We start from the raw sequence: 7,412 nt of genomic DNA, 5'->3' as shown, positions 1-7,412 counted from the left end.
CCGCGCTCGCCGTGTGAAAACATCCGAGGTCTCCCCTCGGAGATGTTCTGCCAGCCCCTTCCCTTCCGGTTCTGGAGGCACCCAGTGGCAGTGGCTGAAGAGTTAGTCACTGACAGAGGAAAGGGCCGAAGTAGGTAATTCTAGGGTCAGTTTTATCTTCAGAGATGTCCTTAAATATCTGCCTGATAGACTGAAGGAAGGGAAATATTTAAAAAAGGAAGAAAAAATAAAATCAGAAAACAAAAACAAACCACCCCAAACAAATCACCAAAACCCTGAGAAAGCCGTGTCAGTGAAGAGGGCTGCTCACGGCCGGGAGCAGGCCGGGCAGCGGCACCGCGGTCCCGCGGAGCTTCGCTTAGGAACACAGCAAGCAAGGAGGCAAGGAAGAAATTCTTTTATCTGTTTCTAGCGTGGCTTTTGATGTTTAGCAAGGAGTGAAAGGCTCCCTAAGGAGCAAATTACTTGTTTCATCTCCCTGATTATAACTGCAACCCGAATATGAGGGGCTTGTCCCCAAAATCTTGTGTAACTACTGCCGCATATCTCTTGATAAGCTCCTGCTGAGGAGTTATAAATACCCAGAAGCATTTTTTAAGCAGCCCGGGGCCGGAGACCGTGTGGTCTCTCTCCTTCCTGTGTCCCAAAAACTCCCGCAGCCCCACTGCAGCTGCCTGGGGCCCCTACTGCCGTACCCCCACTGTTCCCAGCCGGACCATGGCCTCGCACACGACTTGGATGAGCCCCGGTGCTCCCCGCGGCAGCTGATGCTCCGGGCACCATTGCGGAGCATCGTTCCTCTCTCCTGCGGCCCAGTAGAGGAGCCGGAAGGAGGGTGGACAGCAAAATCTTCGCCTGAGAAAAAGAAAAAAAATTCAATAAAAGAGCAAAAAAAAGTTTTTTATCTCATTCAGGTGGAATTTCCGCCTCAGGGAGGGGAACTGTTCACATCCCCAAAATCTGCATGGCGTGAATGCCTGTGTTTCACACCCACGGGCCGTGGGAAGACACCAGTTGCCACGAGCTGCTTTAACTCTTTCCCACCCCCTTTCCACGTGCTCCTTTGCAGAGGAAGAAATGTTGTTGGGCAGCTGAGCCGCCTCCTCACAACTGTTTGCTCCCCCCCCCCCCCCCGCCCAAGGGACAGTGAGAGGCCGTGGACCCCGTCTGCGCTCTGCAGAAGGGTCTGAATACTTCGTGGGGGCGGCTGTGCCCGTCGCAACGTGGATGCTGTCGTTTCTGGGTCGTTTGGACTGTGAACCTACTGCGCTCATGTTACAAATGCAATTAATAGTAAAAGCAGCCTTTATTTGAGGAGCAGGAGGCAGCTGAACACCGCAGGTCATTATCCATTAGCGGGGAGCGTTCAGCACTTAGCAGGGCTGTCGTGTTCAAGGCGAGGGGAGGAAAGGAAAAGGCCTTTTCTCTGGTCCTAGTTCCTCCATCACTTTCCTCAGCCCAGGAGAGTGAACAGCTAGCGGCAGGCTGTCCCGCGGGACAAGGCGGGCTGGGCGCCGGCAGAGTGGGGATCCGGTGAGCTGCCCCACTCGGGGCACACCTCTGGGGAACAGTGGAGGAGTTCAAGCCTCCCAAACATATATCCTTCTCGCCTGCCCTCTTCCCAGAAGGGCCCTTCACTTCGCTTCGTCGCGATGGGCAGGGGCCGAGGAGTGCTGGGGCACCCCCAGTCCCAACCTTGGGAATGCAGCTCCGTGCCTCAGTTTCCCTATTCTGCAGACCCAGGCCAATGCACCCAGCTTGCTTTCTGAGACACCTCCAGACAGATACCTTGTGCTGATAATGCGAACGGTGTTTCCACACCTTCGCTGGCCTCCCACACATGAGCCGTCCGTTCCAATCCCGCTCGGATGCGTGTAGCATCTAACGGGCTGGCACGAGTATGGACGTTATCCCACAAGACATAGCTCCCAGGAGAGTTAGGGAACAGCCAGAAAACCGGGAGGCTGAAACCCTTCCCTCGGTCATACAGCAAGGCTCTGTCTGCTGTGGCAGTTTAGCAGAATCCACCGAGGTCTCCGCCCGAGACTTTTAGGGCTTCTCACTCGTTAGGTGAAAGAATACACCGAGCAAATCCAACAGGCTCGGGCCACTCGCTCAGGGCAGCACAGAACAAAATACCTCGTCTGCAGCGTGATGAACTGCAGTGAAACACCTACCATCTGCTTAAACCTCGGGATAAGATGAAATATCCTATTGATTTAGTCTCTAAAAAGAAACAGAAGAAGGATGGGGGGGGGGGAGGTAAAGGAAAAAAAGCCAACCCAAACCAGTCCTTTTCTGTACTCTGGAAGAAGGAGAAAAAAAAGCACCTCCTCCTAGTTCAGTGGGGAAAAAGGTCAAGCTACTATTGACAAGTATGTAAAGACATCTTCTAACCATGGGAAAACATGTATAAATTGTTTCGACTCACTGCATTCAAAACCAATGGAAGTGAATTACAAAACTGCACTTCTTGCATTGTTGAACTGAAAGGATATCTATTTATCATCTTATAAGACAGCTCGAACGATCTTTATCTGCTTTGCCCACTTTCTGACCCAAATTCAGGGTTTTTATGGAAAATTGCAGTCAGTTTGATTGATGAAATCCAAAGATGTCTAAAATGGCACCAAAGATCTCCAACTGTGCAGACTCCAACCGAGGGCTTCAATGTTGGCATTGTTCCTACGAAAAAAGTTGAGAAAACGAGCAAAAGTTAGGGAATTTCTGTTTAAAAACTTCAAATTTCAATGAGGATCCCGAACCTATTATCCCTATTCATGATGCAGACTGTGTGAACATAAAAGTATTTCCCACACATTGCAAAACAACAACAACAAAAAACCCCTTAGTTTTAAGCCACGACATAAACCTTCTTTGTAAAACGCTGAATAACCCTGTGCAGAAAATAAACCCAGCCGTTCCCGTTTAGAAATTATATAAGTTTAGATTCTATAAACGGGAAGTTCACGAGAAGCATTTAAAGAGAGGGGAGGAAAAAAAAATATATTTTATCCGTGTATCCGAAATTAAAAGGATCCTTAATTTAAAATTCGGAAATGCAATGGAAGATGATTTTTAAACCCGGTGTGTGACTTCAGAGGGTTTAGCTCAGGGTTTAGAGGGAGCAGTTTGCCGGGAGATGCTCTTTCCCGTCTCCCCTTACAGAAGTAGAGTAAACCAATGCCTACCAGGATTTAGCTGGCAACATATGGAGCTGCGGGCTGGAGGCTACGCAGGTGCGTGAGCACTCGCTGTCCACTGGACCAGCCCAGATCCACTCGGGACATGGCTGCTGCGCAAAGCCCCAGCACTGTTCTGTCGCGGATCTGTTTGTTAGCGGCTCCCCGTCTCGTTTAGGGCCACACATTATTGTGGAATACTGTCACCTGCCTAATTGTGCTAAATGGCCACCTCCTATTATTAATAATAGCTGGAACGTGGCTCCTAGACACGTTACCAAGGCTGGGAAGCTGATGAATGAAACCCCTACTAGGGAAAATCTTGGTAGCTGTCTTCTGTCGCATTACCCAAGGGGGCCGACTATAAATCTTCCTTCATTTTAACCACGTTTACCCTCATACTCCTCCAGGCTAGGGATGCTGTGTTAAGATTGCACTGATGTGCCAATGCTTTGGACCAGCTGCTCCTAAATACAGACAAGTCCTTGTCAATTAAGCCATTGAGGAGCAGGGCCTGGGAGCTCTGGGGCATTTTAGCAGGCAGCAGTGTGCAGCCCCAACAATTAGCATCCATTTTGAAGGGACCTCCAGGGCACAACTGCACAGGCAGGGAAGAATCAAAACACCAGGCAACTTCAATTCTGAAAATCGGTCACATAATGATACTGAACAGACCGGCCTAGGAGAAGTGAGCCAATCTTTCTTGGGAAGGACGTTTAGCCTCTCCTCCAGTCAAGCCATAGGGCCGAGGCACGCCGCGAAACGCGGAGTCAGAGGAGATAAATGAACACATTCATTTGGCTGTGTGAGCCGAAGTTTCCTTTGGCGGTTCTTCTTTGTAACTCGGTGTCACCTCAAGCAGCTGGTGGCATGCAATGCTCCCATGATCCTGGCCTTTGGCCCAGGCGGAGCTGGACAAGGCAGCCTGCTCCAAGGAGAAGAGCTGCGATGTCTCAGGTCAGAGAGGCCACGGTACCAGTGGGACAGGCAGAGCACTAGGAGTTCAGCTAAACAAAACCCCGAGGGGATTAGGGAGCCTGGGGGATCATTAGCGAAGGTGTTTGCTTAAGTCATTAGGAAGCCGGTAGCTAGGGGAAAAAAAGGCTTGTTCCACAAGGCACCTCCCCAGAATCTCAGGGCTGGAAATACGGAGGATATCACAGCACAAGACTATGTGACCCTACCAAGTTCAACAACAGAGCAAACAGCACATGCCTTTAGGGACGGCAGTCAACCGGGAGGTAACAAAGAGGGGAGGGCACCGGCAAAAATGTTTCTGTATTAAATATGGAAAAGTATGGGGACAAGGGCAGGGGTCAATGAAAGTCAACAAGAGAGCAGGCTTAATGATAGAAGGAATTTAATATCAAAAATACATAAATCTGCGTGGGAGGCAGCCCCAGAATAGGCAGAAAGGAAGGCAGCCTTGGAGTCAACATTCACTTGGTAATAGAGCCGGAATGGATAGCGCCAGGTTGTTAACATTTAACACAAAAGTTAGCGGGGAATAAAGGACGCAGGACCGGCTCCTTTAATTGTGGCTCCGCCGGGAGATTTCCATATGTCACACTAAATGGATAACACCAGCCTTGCTCCGCAAGGCTTCTGCCGGGGAGTCCCTTTCTCCCTCTTTACTTTCGTTCGGGATTATTTCTTTTTCCTCCGTTCCTCCCCGCACGCCCCGCGGAGCTTCCAACAGGGGTCGAGACAAAGGTCTGGCTCTGAGTCAGTGCAGGGAAGGGCGGGAGAGCGGAAAGGAGCGGGAATGGAGGCTTTCGGGGAGCCCATGCCTCCCCTGGTCTCCCCTGTCGGTCCTCATCGGGCGTCACGGCTCGCCGATATCTGTCGCGACATGAAATTTAACTCCTGCCGGGTTTTAATGTCAGGAGAGCGCCCTCAAGTTAAAATAGGGTCTGAAGAAATAGAACCACTCCGCCAGTTCAGTAGGGCTCTGTTCAGTACTGCGCGGGGAACCGACTGGGCCCAGCTGCCACGCCCGCGCAGGGACCGGACCCGGTCCGGCTCGGGGAAGGGTAGGGACCGCGGGACGGAGCGAGCAGGTCTTCTCGGACCAAAAAGAAGGAAAAAAAAAAAGAAGCAAAAAACCCCCGCGCCCCTGATCAATACGGCAGTGTTTCTGCGCTAGTTCAGGAGGTCAGGCGGGCGTAGACACAGCATGGAGAGTTATTTATGTCAAGTCGGGTTATTGTAAACGAAATCCAGCAAATTGCACATAAGCTCCTCGGGGCCGCCAGTGGGCTCGTGGGCAGAGGTCAGTGTCAGTCAGTCTGTCCATCCCTCTGGAGACAGTAATTGTCCGGGGGCTGACACCGCGTCGGGGGCGATAGGCGGCTCCATCCATCTCCATCCAGTTATCCAGGCGCCGAGGCCGGGGCTGCCCGCTGCTCCGCGGGTGCGTGGCACCAAGCCACGGCCGGCCTCGCTCCCAGGAATGCCACGGCGGGTATGCCACGGCTCCCATGGGCCGTGCGGTGCCGTTCTCGCGCGTTGTCCCGCCATCCCTAAGCACCCTGCGCCAGGTACTGCGCTTCGCCAGCCTCCAGCATCCAGCTCCATCGCTCCCCCATAATCCCTTTATTAATAGGGAAATTCTTCCTTTCTGACAATTTAATAGTCTAAAGTAATCTTCTGCGTGACATTGCCCATCCGTCTTCTCAAAAGAGAAAACAAAGGGGATGTTTTTTTCTTTGGGCCTCTCCAGATCCTTTTCTATTTTGAGAGGGGCTCCCCACAATGGGGTCCTTATGAACCATAATGGTTATGTTTATGAAGCCAGCGATACCAGTGTATGAAGACAATTTTATGCCTAATTAGAAAATGATGTAAGCAAGTGGGAGACAAAGAGGGCTTGTCTACCGTGGCTGGGTCCCTGACCATCACTCCCGGGCGAATATATCGCCTCTTCTGTGCTTCACGTCCACTATTTTTGTAACATCTCGTCCATTAGCTCCTCAAACAGTTTATGGTATCGTGGACAGTTAGTAAAACAGCTTAATTTAGCGGTGGATTAAAGCAATTTTGAAACATGTTCTGAAGGGAATCGCACGGGAGGCGAAGAGCAGCCCTCCCCTCTCCTATCCAAGGGGACTTCACCTCTGGGAAGACTCCAATAACTGCAACCCCAGCCCCACTCGATTAAGGGATAATTTTTAATATATATGCAATAAATGTTCACTTTGTTAGATTGAATGACAGACAATAATATCGGCAAATCTTCATATCCATCCATTACCGGCAAACGAGCCGCACAAAGAACATATTTGCTTTTGATTAATTTATTTGCAGACTCTGTTTGATAAAGCAATAACTATTTGGTTAAACTTGACATTCGGTCTTCGGGGGGTTATCAGACCAATTCCCTCTCGTTCGTGGGTGATAATAAAGCTGTTTAAACGGGATTAATTATTAATTGGTTGCAATTAATTTCCTCTCTTCTCCACGTCGACAGACAATGAGGATCACTCACTCCTAAACAAAAGACTGCCATAGGAGCATCCTCGCCCCGTCCGTATCTATCTATGTGTTTATTCGTCTGTCCCTTTCCATCTCGCCTGATTCCTGTACGAGGCACCTCAGCTCTCCTCTAGAAGCGTTATATCTATCCTGCAGCAGGGAGATGTCCCCGTCGGGGATGGTGAGAGGGACTTCGGGACCCCCGCGAGTGTCCTGTGGCCGCGGTGACGGCCGCCCCTCCCCGGGCGCGGAGAGAGCGCGGGGCAGCCCCGGTCCCTCCGCAGGGCTGGTCTGGGCCGGAGATGACTGAACAGGGATCCCGGGACGGCAGCCAGGGGAGCGGGTCGCAAAGGACAAGACTTCCCGATCCAGCCGCAATGATGAATTGCTGTGGGGGAGAGGAACAGAGCTCCTCTCTCCCCGTCTCCTTGCCTCTGCCGCTGATGAATGGACCCGGAGGATGGATAGTCCAGAGTGTGTTATATCTTCATCAAATTGCGAAACCCCTCCCTTTACTAATAATCTGTCACAACTTTACAGAACACACACTGAGACCAAAGGGAAGCCCCTGCCCTGCAGCCTGCCCCTTCCCTCCCCTGTCAGGAAGGGCTTTATCTGGGCAGGGAGCACGGGGGAGGGGGACTCCCACCGAGGAAAACTTTCCTCGGCCGCTGCTTGGCCTCTTCCCCCTCGGCTGCCCCAGGAATCCTCACCCAAAGGGCCCCGTCCCCTGGTCTGGTTCTCCCCGGCCTCTGA

At 51.5% G+C, this 7,412-nt stretch overlaps 1 long non-coding RNA gene across 1 annotated transcript in view; it reads right to left on the bottom strand.

The window, feature by feature from the left end:
• Nucleotides 1-381: 381 nt before the first annotated feature.
• LOC135413871 (uncharacterized) overlaps nucleotides 382-7,412 on the bottom strand; it is a 9,587-nt gene continuing 2,556 nt past the window's right edge. Inside the window, exons 2-3 of the long non-coding RNA XR_010430456.1 lie at nucleotides 2,432-2,685; nucleotides 382-855 (exon numbers count right to left, since the gene is read on the bottom strand). This is a non-coding gene — a long non-coding RNA (uncharacterized LOC135413871). The remainder of the gene's footprint in view (nucleotides 856-2,431; nucleotides 2,686-7,412) is intronic.

The sequence above is a fragment of the Pseudopipra pipra genome, chromosome 4 (assembly GCF_036250125.1).
Source record: "Pseudopipra pipra isolate bDixPip1 chromosome 4, bDixPip1.hap1, whole genome shotgun sequence".
Lineage (NCBI taxonomy): Eukaryota > Metazoa > Chordata > Aves > Passeriformes > Pipridae > Pseudopipra > Pseudopipra pipra.
This window is presented reverse-complemented; position numbering and strand designations above follow the sequence as displayed.